The sequence below is a fragment of the Pinus tabuliformis genome, chromosome 5_2 (genome assembly GCF_031772625.1).
Source record: "Pinus tabuliformis cultivar Carrire ecotype Pingquan chromosome 5_2, CPIR1, whole genome shotgun sequence".
In the NCBI taxonomy this organism is placed as follows: domain Eukaryota; kingdom Viridiplantae; phylum Streptophyta; class Pinopsida; order Pinales; family Pinaceae; genus Pinus; species Pinus tabuliformis.
Genome location: NC_142306.1, coordinates 154,721,315 through 154,738,668, shown reverse-complemented (window position 1 = coordinate 154,738,668; position 17,354 = coordinate 154,721,315).

Sequence of the window (17,354 nt, the reverse complement as noted above, 5' to 3'; positions counted from 1 at the left end):
GGGTACATGTGATAACCTAATCATATACCTATTGTATATACCTCGTATGACCTACCATAAAAGTTGTGTAACTTGTAAGGATCCTTCCATAACACCCATTATGGCCTAGCTACAATCCTGTTGTGTACCTATCATAACCTACTAGAAGACCTCTCATAACTTGTCATAAGCCTGCCATAACCTATCACAAATATATCGTATATCTATTACAAATTTATTACTAGTCGTGAGTAATCCACCTGTTGTAACCTATAATGATCGTGTCTCCTACGCACGACAATTCTGTTACAACCCGTAAGGAACTTGTCACCTACCTGTGACTAATCTACCTATTGTAAGATGTTGTACCTATTATAACTTTTTCACCTTGTGACAACCTATTATAACCTGTAATATACCTATCATCTACTCATGAATAATATGGTACAACTTGTCACTAACTTGTTATTCCCTATAAGAAATATGTTATATCACCTGTATCTTGGTTATACCACCTATACTAGTTATACCACCTGTATCCTTGTAACAAAAATTGTATATGATCCTGTTACAAAACTATCATAACTTATCACAACCTTGTGACATCTTGTGCATGAACCTATTTTACAGCCATGTATGTTTCTTTCCCAATGCTTACTCGTTGTTATTATAGAGCTACATTAATTTCCATATGCTTTACCTTCTATATTAAAGCACCAAGCAACCTCATAATTCTATATTTACAAAGCTCAGAAACTTTGTTCTAAGAAATCCTTAAGATATTAGATCTGAAATTTATATTAGCTTATTATAAACTCTCTAAGCATGCCCAACATGCTCCAACTTTCTTTTGTTAACCAAATCCTAATTCTCCCTTAACACATAACTCATATGTATTTTCCATCTATTGAATGCATGAACTAATAATTGTGTTGAGTGGATAACACAAAAAAGGGTTATTCCTCTCTATTTATCTTCTGATATAACAATACAACTGCTCTCCTTGTTGCCATTAACATAGGCAACGATTTCTGCTGCATAGGTAACAACATCTGGACAAACTAAACTACACCAGATATATTTCCTCTTGTTTGATATTACTAGGATCAAAACTTCATGAGTTTTTCCCATATGCATGTCTCAATCCAAATATCTAAGTGTCCTGTATAATTCTACCTTCAATCAATTAATTACATCCCTCCACCATACAAGGCAGGCTTCACAACATCAAATCTCTATATTTGGGTAGGTTTTCTTAAGTCACTAACCTAAGCCTAATTTTCCAAAGGGCTGTTAGAACATCTTAATTATCCAATAGACAAGGAAATAACATTCTTTCACTAGATGCAAACTTGCTTGAAAGACTTATCAAGTTTTGTTGTCCAACAACTCCAACAATTAAACTAGGCCTCTATATCATGGCTTCCTCTACCAATATCTCAAACTTCCTTTACAAACTTTCTTACAAAAAAAAAATTCTTGCTTAATGATGCTAAGGAAGTTAACTAAGTTTCCCTGTACATGGAAAAATTACTATGTAGGAAACTTGTCTTGAAATTCCTTGATCTTTTTTCAATCAAAAACCTATTTAAGCCTTTGTGAACTTGTAGCTTCTCAAGAAAATTTTCTTTAGAATATTGCCCAAATTCAAATTTTGGGTTTACGAATTTATTTTATGCTCATTAATATCCTTCTATTGATTTCTCATTCATCAAATTCCATAACCCGAGCTAAAATTTATGCCGTCATCAAGATTAGCTTTGTTGGTTCAAAATCGTAATGGGTAGAGACCTTGGTTTCAGACATAGGGTGCCAACAAAAGGGTTTGTTGTAGTATAACAAAATGCCATCACTTTCACCTCACATAGCAAGAAGCGAGGAGTCTCACCCAAGGCATGATGAGACTAAGAAAGGTAAGGGATCAAGGAGAGGCATCAAGGAACAAAACTACAAGAATTCCAGTTCATAACTTCCTAACAAACATCTCCACTACCAGAAATATGTCATTCATAAATAACATATTTGCAACATAAACAAAAAGAACTAATAGAACTCAGGATTATACTAAAATAAAATTTTAAAAGGGCCACTCATTTCATTTCATTACATAGACATAGGACATTCCCGTAACTTCCTCTTTTATTAATAGATTGAAGCATCATCACAATACAACATTAAAACCATCACTGCTAGTGCAGTATCCATGGATTACATTACAAAACATAATTCACAGAAAAACCAATTACCAACAAGGGGGTCTCACTCAGTACCATGACAACATTTTGACATCAATCCCCCTTCTTCCTCCACTCGGTCCTATTATAGATGTCCTTCCACAATCTTATTCACCTGATCTTCCTGTTGTCACTTTAGATGTCAGGTCCATTCTTCTTTGATGGCTTATGTAGGCTTAAATTGAACTGCTCATTTCGTGCACGCATATATCTTTGGAAACCTCTACGACCTCTGCGTTGACTGCACTTTTCTTCATCTTCCTAAGACCTTTCCTTTGAAATTTGGATGTTATTGAATTACTCTTTTAATTTTCTTACACGGTCTTCTATGCAACTGCTTTTTGGTCAAATCTGGTAAAACAATTTCCAAAATTTAGTTCCTAAAAATGAAGGGCCCAACAGGTTCCGACCAAAATCTATTGTCTCATCCCCGACTTAATCCTTATTTGGTGCCTCTATTATTGGTTGTTGTTGTTGTGCCCCTTCCTGCACTATCTCTCCCTATGTCGTAGGTGTACCTTCAAACGAAGGACCCAACTTAGAAAATGATTGTAGGACGTCACCTTTTAACTGAGACTAGTCATGAATCATAGTCCTCCAGGAATCCATCAAACTCATAGCCTGAATGAGAAATTGGGTGGTAAGTTCAGCATTGGGGTGTTCCGGCCATGCCCCCATGACATTGTGCCATTGGTTCTTTGCTTTAGTGGTGAGCTGCCTCATTTTCCTGAATTTTTGCATGGTTGGCAGCTTGAGGTCACACAACACAACTTTGGTGGCACGGGAGTCTTCCTCAATTTGGTTGATCTAATTTTCCAAGGAATCACTTTGAGAAAACAAATCTTTTTATTGGTTAGGATCGACCATGAGCAGGGCTTGATTGAATAGTTTTTGAACTTGCTAATGCAACTTGTATACATGTTGGTTCTTTTTAGCAAGAAACCCAGTCCATTCGCAGACCGACCAGAAGATTTCCTGTGCATCCACAGTAATTTTCCCAAGAGATTCTTTAAGTGAAGATGCATTTGCAATTTTCTACTCAGTTTATTTGACATACTGGGTGGATGGGTCTGGAAGCACTATTTGGGTGGCTGTAAGGGTGTGATTCAACTCTCGGTTTGTAGAAACAAGGTCGGTGCAGGCTGCTTCAATGTGGTCACAACATTTGGAAAGAGTATAAGAAGAAAAATCCTCTAGTGCATTTGGCATCACTTCAGCAATTGTTGGCCATAGCTTCTGGAATTTAGCATTGATATCCTTGACTCGTTGCTGCAAGTCATACTTTTCCTACAAAAGTTGGTCCTTCTCTGTCATGACGAAGGGAATTTTCTATTGTTGTTTCTAATTATCAATGACTAGGTTGTTGTGCAGGGCTTCTACCTGTCGAGAAGCAAGTTGTATACAGATAAACAATTGGGATTATGACTACTTTTGGAGAGCGTCAGTGGACATAACACTAGGTAAGGGAATTGTGCTTGCAAAGGTTGCCTGCTAGCGATGGAATTTTCATAATGACCCTATGGGGAGGTCTCTCGCTTCGGGATCTTCTCATCACGGAATTTGGTGCAAAATTATTCAATTATAGGTAATGACAATAACTGAATAAGGCTATAATTTGGGCTATAATGCCTATGGATGCTTAACACTTGTCCAAATCTTTACTGTTAAAATTGGCAACCAGGGCAAAACTTCATGTGGGTCATCTTATTCATGGCTGATAATATTTTTATTAGATTCCTCTCGTTGAGAGGTGTAGGATTGATATAAAGATCATCTGATTCCGATAAGTATTCATGGAGATATGAATTTATTTTGATTACGGAATTATTATCAAGCCGACCTACAACTCATGTAGGCTCAGAAGCCCAACAGTCGCATCTATTCACCCACCAACGTTGTGTATAAATATAAGAGGACTTTTCCTCATTTGGATTCACTCATCTCATCACATCTCTCTCTCTCTCTACTGTGCAGAAATGAGTCTCTTCTCTACTGCGCTGAAATGGGTCTCTCTCTCACACATGTGAAGCCGGAAGCTGTTGAATTTGAAGCTGTAACTGCAGAAGTAAAGATTAACTTGCGTGGCATAGAAGATCTCCTCATCTGAACTGCGCTATAGGTTCATCTGAAACTCCTCTAAAAGCCGCAACTTTTGGTGGTGGAATGAAGTCAATCCGATGAATGGTTTGCAAGATATCGACTGCCCTAGTTTGAAGCCGGAAACTGCTGAAACTGAAGCTGCAACTGCAGAAGTAAAGATTGACTTGCGTGGCCTAGAATATCTCCTCTTTGGAACTGTGTTGTAGTTTCATATGAACCTCCTCTGAAAGCCACAACTTTTGGTGGTGGAATGAAGTTAATCCGACAAACGGTTTGAAAGATATCGTCTGCCCTAGTTTGATAATGAAGCCGCTAATGCTGATGCTATTGATCTAGGGTTTGCTACTGCTGATATGAATCAGATTTATTGTACTATTTCTCTTTGCTGAATTATTGAAGATAAAAGAAGATTTGATCAAAGGGTTTCCCCACACATTGTGGGGTTTGTCCCTGGCTAGCCGCCACATCTTGTGTCTCTTGTCTTGGCTTGTTTTCTGTCGATCGTTTAATGTTCTATCTGCACTTTACTTTATGTACGTGTGATTGCTAATCTTTGGAATATAATAAGGAAAAGAAGTAAACTGTTATAAGCATAGAACATACCATAACTTAACATGGTATCAGAGCTGAGGTGAAGACAAAGCCCGAGCAAGAGCAAGAGCAATCATCGAAGAGAATATTGGCAAGGCTATCCTAAAAGAACTATGGGGTCCTCAACACTCTTTCCTGCTGAAGACAAGCTCCGTGAGAAAGCTGACTATCACGGATGGAAGATGTCTATCGATCTAACCCTTGAGAATCAAGGAGTGTTGGATCATGTGAGAGGCAATATTGTTGAGCCTCCATCAAATGCATCCGCTTGGAACAAATGAAAAATGGAGAAGTCAAAACAATAGAAGATCATCCGGGACTTTATCGACAAGCACTTGGTGGCCTACATCTCTGAACTGGACACCTCCAAGGAAATCTATGATAGACTGGTGAGTTTATTTAAAGTTAATGATGCAAATCAAGTTTTGTTTCTTAGAAATAAGCTGAGGGAAATCAAGAAGGGTAAAGATGAAAGTATGCAAGCATACTTCTTAAGAATCACCGAGATCAAGAACGATCTCCTATCTATTGGGGAAACTATTACTGACAGAGAAATGGCACTCACAACTCTAGGAGGATTTCCATTTGAATGGTATCTGTTCAGGACTACTCTTTTGAACTATAATGTAATTCTTGGTTTCGAGGAATTAATGGCTAGATGCATTCAAGAAGAAACAAGGGAAGAAGTGCAAGAAATGCCCATGCCTAAAGGTACTGCTGCTGCCTTTTTCTTCTCATGCAAAGAAAAGAAATAATTCCGGGACTAAATCAAAAGGAAAGGCTAGACCTAAGGCTAGAAGAAAATGACGATGTTACATTTGCAATAAAGCAAGTCACTATGTATGAGATCATGAGCATCATGATGAATGAGATCATGGACATAAAGGGCAACATGAGATCATGGACATATAGGATAGCATGATGATGATGCACACTAGTTTGAGCAACATTATGATGGATAAAATCATGGACATGGGCAGCATGATGATAATCATGATTAGAGAAGCATGGTACAGTATGCAGTGGTGCAACTCGAAATCCCTCTGATGGCAATCAAAGGAATGAAACATTCAACAGCAAAGGTAAGAGGAGAGCTGGGAATCAAGGAAGAGGACAAGCATTCAAGAAGGCTAGAAATTCTAGGATGTATTAAATGCACCTGACCTCAAAAGGAACCTAGTGTCCATCTTGGCAATGGAAGACAGAGGCTACAAGGTAACCTTCAGCAATGGCAAGGTATGTATATGGAAAAATAATGTTAAAGATGCCTTTACTCTTGGGTTTAGTGTTGATTCATTATATCAGGTCGATGGAAGTCCGCTAGGTGTCATGTCTTGTGACACAACTCTTTAGTCCAAACTTTGGCATCGGAGGTTTGCCCACCTTCATTACAAAGCTCTACCGATGTAAGACAGATGGTAACAGGGATGCCCGAATTCCAAGTAGAGAAAGAAGGTGTATGTCTGGGATGTGCCAAAGGAAAGCTCAAAAGGGGACCATTCCCCTCAAGCCAAAGCAAGACCTTCGATATATTACAATTGGTTTACTCAGGCATACCTGAGGTTGGCATTAAGAGGGAGACTACTACACCACATACTCCTGAGCATAATGGTGTGGTGGGAAGGAAGAGCCACACGATGATGGAAGCTGTCCGGGCCATGCTACATGATCAAAGACTTCCAAAGTTTCTATGGGTTGAAACTACAATCACCGCCGTATATGTACAAAATTGATGCCCTCATCAAGCATTGGGTTCCTAAACTCCTGAAGAAATGTTCACCACCGGTCAAAGGGAAATCGTGATTAGTCATGATGTCACCTTTGACAAAGATATGGCTCTCAGCAAGGTGGACAATCTGCTGACTTTGAGTAGCTCTCAAGAAGCCGACACTAGGGAACCGAAAGAAAAGGATGATGAATCAATGCCTGATGTAGAAGAACCCATGGATCCGATTGATCCTCATCCACATGAGCCTTCCTCTTCTAGGAAGAGGCCTTCATGGCTTAGGGGATACTTGATGATGCTGAAGGACATGCTGCACCCTGAGGAACCTTCCATCAAAGTAAGAAACTTAACAGGTATCAAGGATACCTGACCATCATGAGCACGATCATACAAAATGAACCTTCATCATTCTCAGATGTCATCAAGCATTAACTATGGAAGGATGCTATGACCATAGAATATGAGTCTATTATGGAGATTGATGTCTGGGAAGTAGTTCCCAGACCCTGGATAAGACATTTGTTACTTCAAAATGGCTTTACAAGATAAAGCATGCAGCAAATGGAAGTATGGAAAAGTATAAGGTTCATTTTGTTGCTCGTGGTTTATCCCAGAAGGGAGGTATAGACTATGATATTTGCACCTGTTGCCAGATATACGACCATCTGCTTGATCATAGCCCTTGTGGCTTCACAAGGATAGAACCTACATCAGATGGATGTTAAGACTGCGTTCTTGCATGGTTCTATCAAAGAAGAGGTCTGTGTGGAGCAACCTGAAGGATTTGAGATTTATGATTGAAAATCTCATGTATGCAGGTTGAAGAAGGCTCTCTATGGGCTGAAGCAAGCACCCCGAGCATGGTATGAGAGGATTGATAGCTACTTGATGAATCTGGGATTCACTAGGAGTGAAGCTGATCCTAACCTTTACTTTAAGGTTGAAGATGACAAGCCTCTCATACTGGTGTTGTATGTGGATGACCTCATTCTAATAGGTGCAAACCCTCTCATTCACAAATGTAAGAGGGAGATGGCTTCTGAATTTGAAATGAAGGACCAAGGACTTGAAGTGTGGCAGAAGCCAAGGGAAATTTTCCTATCTCAAGGAAAATATGTGGTAAATATATTGGAAAGATTCGGTATGATGGATTGCAAGCCTGTGACTACCTCGAGGATCTTAACTTTTGGAAGTTATATGGTAGTGATGTTGGACCAGACTTGGGAAATGCCTCTGAGTTTCAAAAACTCATTCGCATTGATGTTCTTGGTGAACCTTCGTCCGAACATATGTTTTGCAGTTAGCATTTTGAGATCATATAGACATCTCAGTTATATGTGTTCTCATTGATCGTGCTCAATTTGATTAAGCTTCCGCAAAGTTTGTTGTAGAAGTAGATATTGTGTTTTTCTTTAGTATATTGCATAATCTATTGATCTACAGTGGGAATTTCTACATGGTATCAGAGCAAAGGTGATCAAGGTGAAGAACAATATACAATAAGGGAGAAGTTCAAAGAAGGGTTCCTGAATATAGAAATCGAGTTCTTATCACATCTCAATTTCACCAATGGAATTCAGCGGTTTAAGACTCGAGTATGCCCTTGATTGCAGCTTGAATTATATAGCCTGGAAGGATCGCATGGAAGCAATATTAGAGGATAACGATCTAAAGGACTTCATTGATCAAGAAGTCCCCACACCAACTGATGCTACTCAATTGGTGGAATGGAAGAAATGTGTGGCTAGAGCAAGGAGAATCCTCTTGGAGGGAGTTTGAGACCACATTGCCTCGAGCCTCCATGGGAAGGAGACACCATTTTCGATGTGGAAAACATTGAAATATCTATATCAAAACATCAATGATCAGAGGAAGCTAGCTTTGAAAGACAAGCTTCATAAGATCAAGTGTGAAAAGGACGACACGATCTCTACATATCTGAACAATCTCACCACCTACAGGGATGAGCTTGGAAGTGTAGGGATCACGACCGCTAATGATGACATGGTGAGTCTTGCACTCCTCTATCTTCCTAAGAGCTAGCATAGCTACCAAGACTTGGTTAATGGAAGAGAAAAATTGCTAGATTGGGAATGACTTTGGTAGGATCTGATGCAAGAGGAAATAAGAAGAAGCACCATAGATGGATCCTCATCGAAGCAAGATGATGAGGAAAATCTAGCCTTAACGAGTAAGGCAAGGAAAGGGAAAGGGAAGGTGTCCCATCCCAAATACGATTCTTCCCATGGTGGTAAGAAGATTGACAAATCAAAAGTGTGATGCTTTCATTGTCATGAAGTGGGCCATTATGCTACGATCCACAGAAGAAACCCAAGAAGGGTTCCTCGAAGGGATCTGATGGTGAGGCACTGGCCTCACAGTTTGAGCTGGATTTCTCACTTATCACATGCATAGTTTCATTCATGGTGGTGTTAGAGTCAGTATTTTCATCCCTCCGTCAGAGATCAAATCCTCTTGTTGCATTTCATATTAGGTGTCCTGCCCAGTCATTTGCATTCCATTAGGCACATGGATCATCTGACGGTAGTGGCATTCCTACAGTTTCCCTCATGTTATCTACCTGCTGGCTCATGTTTGTTCATTAAAAAAAAGCATATATAGTCTTCTTTTTATCTTAAGATTGCAAAGGTTGTATTTAGGGTTTCATTGTCAATTAGGTCTAGGGTTTCATTAGGGTTTCATCAAAAAATGTTTCAAAGTGTCCAATAATTACCAACAGGCCATGAGGAGGTTTCAATATCAATAAATTTCATTGCCAAGTGTTCGAAAATGTGGAAAAAACAAAGTATTTTTCTTTTATTGTAGAAAAAATCATGAAATTTTGTTTTCTTCATTGTAAATCACTCCATCTGCAACCTTGGTTTCTTTCCTTAGCCCCAGAAGCTCCAACACCTGCAAAACAAGCAAAGCTCAGGTCATTTAGTCATCACAAAACTCAAATGAAGTGAAAAAGTCCAAAAATAGAGTTTGAAAATAAAGTCATTTGAAAAACATTATGAAAGTGGGTTTGGCAAAATTAAAATTGAAAAGCTCCATGTATAAATCATTTCTCCAAATGTTTGAAAGCTCATTTGCACTCCAAGAGCAAAGAGAAGCAAGGCAAAGCGATTTTGGTGAGTAAGTGAGAAGTTTGGGTGAAAATCACTGTAAGTTACCGGCGCGGCGCACTGGGCAGGAGGTGCGGCACACTGGGCCTCAGACTCCTGTGTAATTTTGCAAGGGTGCGGCGCATTGGGCTGGATGCGTGGCGCACACAGCCAGAGAGCCTGAAAACTTCCAGAATTTGCTCAAATCGCCAAAAACACATGAATTTGTCTTGTTCCAAGTAGGTAGAGCCTCCACCTCTGTTGTTTATCCAAGTTTGGTGTTTATGTTATGGTGGTTGATGAATGGTGAGTGTTTTAAAAAACTCAAACCCTACCATTTGAAATTCCTCAAAGAAACTTGCTGCCTAGGGTTTTGATTAACTATTTTGCTACCAAGTCTATCATTCCTCCATTACTCCCTTATCCCATTTTTCCATTGATTTCCTTATTCCCTAAGTACTCCTACCCCCTAAATTCACTAATCCCCTAATCCCCTATCCCAATTTCCCTTCCCAAACTCCCAAACGCACCAAACCCTAGTCCTATAGAATAGCTCCCAAACTACATTCCAATTCCCAGTTCCCTTAAATAATCATGCCCCAATAGTCCCTAATTCCTCAATTCCCTAAATTACCCCTCCACTGTCCCTCATTTCACTGTTTTCCCTTGGTGGCAGAGGTCAAACACATCACCAAAAATAGTTCAAGTTAGTTTGACATATTAGCACCTACTTCTCCAAGACAGTCTACCTACCAGCAGACGTGTTATCTGATCCTTCATATGATTATGAAGAGGAGACCCAAAGTGACTCACCCATAGAGGGACATGCACCCAGGAGGCCTCATAGAGGTGGCAAACATATCAGAGAAGAACCAACCACTCTTTCTGAATTACAGGCCTGCCCACTTGCCATCTTTTGTTTCTAGCATCAGTCATGTTATGAATTTTGTGAGAAGGTTGATAATATTCAGTTTCATCATGAGTTGGTTCACTTGTTTGTACAGCATTTACATGGTGATCAAGCGACTCTAGCTGGTGTCGCTTTCACATTAACACCAAAATCCATTTCATTAGCAACCGGCATACCTAACATTGGAGAGCCATGGAACAAGAGGCAGAAAATTGACCGGCAGCATTATGAACCATACATCAAGCCCGACTTTTTGAGACAGCTCAAGAGAGTGTTTCCTTTTCGGTACCTCAAAGATGAATATGCTCCTTTAATGAAACTCATCATGAAGTATTTCAGCTGTGAGGGCCGGTTCTCCCGCTTATATGCTTATCATATCAGGCTGCTGATGCATTTTACCTGGGTACGGATGATGAACATCCCTTACTTCATGTGTTGAAACATAGAGAAGATGACCACCCTTGTGCAGCACAAGACTCCTCAGCAGCAGTTCAACAGTATTTATCATTTTGCTCTCATCAAAATTGTGGTCGTTCATCAGCTTGGTTTACAGGGCATCACTTGGGATGACTTCATCTCTCGTGAGTTTTTTAGAGCTTCACAGGGACCTTCAGAGGCTAGGCATGAGACAGGTGGACCTTCCTATCAACATGAGGGCCATGAGACACAGACCGCTAGTGTGCCAGTGTTCATCACCTATCAGAAGGGCACTAGATGGTTGTTTGCAGCAGCAAAGCGAGTGTTATCTCCACCTGGGGTGGAAGGGGCCTCGCTTCCATCATCAGCACAACAGGTTCAGGACCGAGGCAAGAGGCCACTATAGGAGGAAGGACCATCAAGTGAGCGGGAGACTGATTTCATCCTCATTGAGGGTGATGATACCGATATGGGCCCACAAAGCACAAATCTTAGAGAAACCATTAAGGAGCAGCAGGCGGACATTGATGCCTTGTATACCAACTTGGATAGAGCTAAATGGACCATACAGTACCTGGAGTAGAGGAATAAGTAGCTTGAGGACCAGCAGGTGATTATGGAGTTGCAAAACATTCGGGAGAATCGCCAAGCTGCCCAAAGGAGGAGGGTGGAGTTTACTTCATTGGAGCAAGAGATAAATGCCGATACAGAGTCATGGCTTGAAAGATTCAATATCCACTTGGAGAGGAATCTAGAGAAGGCCATCAATGAAAAGAATATGCTTAGAAACTTGTCATATCATTACTTGTCTCGGAACTTGGTGTGCCAAGCGAGAATCAGGAGTTTGAAAGCAAAGTTGAAGAGAGCATCAAGGAGGAAAAAAGAGGATGAAGGATTTCAGATATTGGCTGAGGCTTCCTTGGCCCAACATCATGCTTGATAGAGAAGACTCAGCCCAAATTTCAAGAAATTTGGGGCAATTTTTGCATTTTGGAAATTTTTGGCACAAAAAACAGGTTTTTCTGCCCTATGCGCCGTGCCACATGGCGCTCCCTTTTGCTAGGGGCCTCCAAATCACAAAAAACTTAGCATTTTTGGATTTGGCATGCAAAATTACACTTGCCTACCTATGGCTAAGAAATTTGGGCAGGTTTTGAGCCCTCAAAAAGGTCAAAAACACTAAAAAAATGAGCTCACTGCCCCTATTTTGACACATAGGAAGCAGTGTTGGGAGAATGGACTTTTGGAAGGGAAAATGGAGGCCAAATTGAAAAATGCCACTTGGGGTTGGAAAGTAGGCAGGTAGACCTTTCCAGTAAGCACACCTGGAGCTCATTTGGACATCGGGAGGCCCTCCAAAAGTGGGTCCAAACAGGCGTGATGCATAGAGAATCAGGCACGGTGCATAAAGGAAAAATTGCCAGTTTGACCAAATTTTGCTCTGTTTTTCGCCCAGCTTTGCCTAGTTTGACTTTTTCACTTTCCTAATGGAAAATTTGTGATGTAATTTGATGAAAATTGATGGATCATGATGTAAATATTTTATATTTTCACTTGTAGAATTAGATTCATCAGTTTAGAGGTTGTTTGAAACTGAATGAATCAGTTGCCTTGTTTCTAGAGGCATGCCGTTATGTTGCCTAGTTTCTAGTCCTCAGTTTAGAATCAATTGGATCAGTTCCTAAACATGTGAGCTCGACCCCTAGAGGCAAGGATGAGCTATGTTTTTCTATATTAGGTTATTTTTCAGTCATTAGCATGGTTGGACTCCAGAGAAAGCATTGAGCTTCTTTGTACACTCATATTTTCATTTTGGCTAAGGAATTGAGACCAGGATTTGCAACACTTTTTGGGATTCATGTGGCAATTTTTCTTGGTACAGTGCTTCTCTTTGTAATTGTGAATTTGTTTATATGATTTTATGCCATTATCTATCTTATTTCTTCTGAACTAAACAAATAAGAGTGTAAGTAGAATCCATTGAAAGTGCATTGCTCTGCTTGAAGTTTGCTTTAGTTATTTGATGTTTTAAGCTGTTTGGGGAGGATTCATGATTGATCTTGCCCTATTCAACACCTCACCTGTCTATTCCTTCCATCTCACTCAAATTTAAGTGCCAAAACAATTGCCTACCTTGCCCCATTGAGATCTCTGCAGAACTGAGCCTCAATCCCCACACCCCAAAATGTGCCTTTCCCTCTGAGCCAACAAAATACTATTTTATTCAATCAAACTCTCTTGCACTCATACCTAGCCTAAGATCAGAAGATATTTCAGTCATCTCAAGCCCTCATCGATCATTATTTGCTGAGATTGACCCGGAGAGAGCCCTCTCCTGACCTGGTAGGGCTAGCTACCAGGCTGAGCGTGGTTTGATGTTGGCCCTGGATCCTACCTTTTCAGCCTGAGGTATATCGAAGCTCTAACATAGTGGCGACTCAACTAGGGAACAGTTTATTTTTTTGTTGGTATTCTTCATTTTATAAACTACAGACGGAGCCTGAAGATTAGCCAGGTAGCCTTCGAAATGCTTTTGCTTTGCATTAGCGCAAGTAGATAAATGCTACTTCAGTCAATCTCCGGTCTAGTCTTATAAACGGAGCATCTAACTTGCAGATCACCCCAGTACATCTGATAATCCTAAGCTTTTGGATGATAAGTTTAGGATTTTATAGGCTGAACAAGTTGTTAATGTCCATTTGATTTCTTGGAAATAATAGCACACTGGCTTCCAGAAGACATACTAGAGCAAATCCGGATCCTGATCCCCCTCCTGTTTACGAAATCCCAATCTTATTCCAAGAATAGTTCGCCAAGGAAGTTCTATCATTCCTGTGTTAAAAGCTCAATCGTGTCCTGTTGGTTTTGATTATCTTGAGGATCTTGAGTTTGATGAGTAGTTTGAGTTGTCTTTGTTTGAAACGAAATCTGAAAGCGTTGTTGCTTCAACTGCCTTAAATCCTGAGTTTGTTAGAAATCTTGAAACTGAAAGGGCAAACAAATCTATTGATCATTATATTTTGAACCAGCTCTAGACTACAATTGTGGCTTCTAATATTGCTGATTTCTTAGAGACTGCTTCTGCAACCCTTGGGTCATCCGCAATTGCATCTAGTTCAAGAATTCCCACTGAACCTCCTTTCATTCCTACCATTCCTATGAAGCCAACTGTTTCTAATAAAAAATCTGCAGTAGTATCGCCTCCGTCTACTCCTTCTACTCCTAAAATATCCAAGATTGCTTCCCCTCCGCATACACCTCCTCATACCCCCCATACATCAGCTCCACCCACTCCCCCAACATCCCCAAGACCGATTGCAAATCCACCAAGAGGAATGGCTACTTGTTTTGCACCTCTTGTACTGCCTCAAAATTTGGATGATATGCCTGCCGATTATCAAAGCAAAATTCCTTTGTTTGATGGTACTCCTAATAGTGTTACAGCTCAGCAACATTGGACAGAATGACGAATTTCTTCGATCTCAATGAGAATGATGTAGAAAATGTAACCATGAGGCTCTTTGTACAAACATTTGGTGGTGAAGTAAGGAAATGGTTCAGTGCCTTGCCGACTGCAAGCATCACTACATTCTCCAATCTACAGAGAAAATTCTTATACCGCTGGGAAGTGAAGAAAAATCCCCTTTAGATCCTTTCCGAGTATGAGCACATCAAGCGGAATGCTGGTGAGTCTGTTCAAGATTACTGTATTAGATTCAATTCAGTTTACAATGCAATCCCAGATCATATAAAGCCACCCATGGGGCTAGCCTTGATTAAGTTTCCAGACGGTTTTGATACTGATATGGCTTATCAATTAAGAGAGAGAGATCCAGCTACTTTGGAAGACATGCAGAAGATTGCGGTCAGCGTTGAAGAAAATCTGCTGGCCAAGAGAGCTAGAGCAAGAGCTGAAAAGAAAGTCACAATAAAAGAAGAGTCTTCCTCATTAGATCAAGTGCCTCAAAAGGTGGAACACATGCTTGATAGGATGAAGCTTGACAAGTTTGAACCACAAGTCAGAAATCCTAACTTCCATGGCCAACAGTAGCCCCAATATAGGATCAAACAAAGAGAGCAGTGAGCCCAAGATCAAGCAGCGTAGCAGCAAGTGCAGACACCTCTACAACAGAATGTTATACTTGGTCCGGAATCAGAAGAGGAGGAGAATGTGATTGGAGAAGAAAATCATTTCTTTACGCCCGATGACATGCCAATTTTCATCACTGAAGATGAGGAGTACTCCAAGAATCCAGCTGAACGAGGGGATGAAAATTTTATTTTGGCAAATGAGACAGTGCTTGCGGAAGAGTCTGATGAATACCAAAGAGGATACATGAATGCTTTGTTAGCTCATCAACGACAATATTCACTTCGGAATAGAGATGTTCTTGTACATCTAATTCAGAAAAGGAAGGAGGCAGCAGCGTCAAAGAATGATCCTCCTAATGTGTAGAAAAAGGGAAAAGAGACAGCTGATCCTAACACCAACAAAATGACATCAGCAAGTGAAAAACCAAATCAGCCAAATGTGTCAAAGGAGAAAACAGAAAGGAAGGATGTTCCAGCAAAAGAGGTAGAAAAAGTTTCAGTTTTTAACTTAGAAAATGAAATTGCTAAGTTGAAAATATCCATTCCTTTGACTGAGTTGATGAAGAACAACAATTATAAAAGTTAGGTGTCTAAAATTTTGAGTTTAGATCCATCATCCGACATGGTAAATGTGGAAGATGACAGTCCCAAGCTGATCTTTGGGCCAGCGTTGGAAGGTCAGTCCCAAGATAGTGATGTTGCTCCTTTCTATATCAGTCTCAGGGTGCATGATTTTGTATTACATAATGCTATGTTTGATTCCGGAGCTTCTCATAATCTCATGCCGAAAGCCATCATGGAGAAATTGGGATTGGATATCATTAGGAAATACCATAACCTTTACTCTTTCGATTCCGGTAGAGTAAGGTGCATTGGGCTTATCAAGGATTTGGTGGTCAGTTTGGATCAGATTCCGGCTAAAAATGTTTTGATGGATGTGGTGGTGGCGGATATACCTCCTAGATTTGGCATGCTTCTTTCCAGATCTTGGGGAGCAAAGATTAAAGGGACAATGCAACTTGATTTCTCCTATGCTACAATTCCCGTGTTCGGTCAGATGAGGAAACTATACCGGGAACAAAAAATGAAGTACATGATCACTAGCAAGGAGAAACCGGTAAATCATCCAATCAACTATGTACATACTGATCTAGAGTCATTTGTTTTGTATTCAGATAGTTTTAATGATGTAAATAGTCAAATAGTGGAAGTAGAAGACATTCCCGAGATAACTGAAAATTTTAGAGAAGTCTTGAGACAAGAACGGCAAAGACTTGATGGCACCGCTGAGCAATCAATAGTCCGACAGTAGCAACATATTGATGGACAACAAGGAAAAGAAAAAGAATTTTAGCATTTGGAAGAGGATGAAACAGGCCTATGGAGCATGGAATTTGATGGCGCAGTAGGAAGGGAAGGTGCTAGAATTGGTATTTGGATACGCAGCCCGGTTTTCACCCCAAACAAAGTGCCAAGTAATGTAAGGGTCTGCTCTTATAAATTAGCTTTTGACTGTTCAAACAATGAGGCTGAATATGAAGCTTTGATTGCTGGTTTGAAAGTTCTTAGAAAATTAAATGCTAAGAGGATTTCAGTGTATGGCGACTCCGAGTTAGTTATCAAGCAGGTGAAAGGCGAGTACCAAGCTAAGCATCCTCGAATGCGGGCCTACCGCAATGCGGTGTTGGATATCTTGAAGGTATTTTCTGATTATACTATAACTTGTGTGCCCCGTGCTCAGAATGTCATTGTAGATTCACTTGCAACAACAACAAGAAATTTGAAGATTCCCATGAACTTAAACAATAAGTTTGAGATTTGTGTGAAGCATCGCCCAGCTGTCCCTGACAATCAAAGGTATTGGCAAGTGTTCCAAGATGATGATGAGATCGATGAATTTCTGCAAAATAAAGGTAAATTCAAGGACATTACTATTGATATGGAATATGATGATGGTGATGAGGATATGGAAGTCAATCAGATGGAAGTTTTGCAGCTCAAAGACAACATCATTCCTAAAGGTCTAATACCTTTAGAGGAGCTCTTTGATCAGGATGATGTGGCTAGAAAACCAACCTTGCTGCCAACCAAAAAAGGAGTTGAGGACGTGAACATTGGATCAGTTGAAAATCCCAAGATGGTGAAATTATCAAAAGCATTGCCCCCACAGGTAAAAGCAAAGTATATCAGTTTGTTAT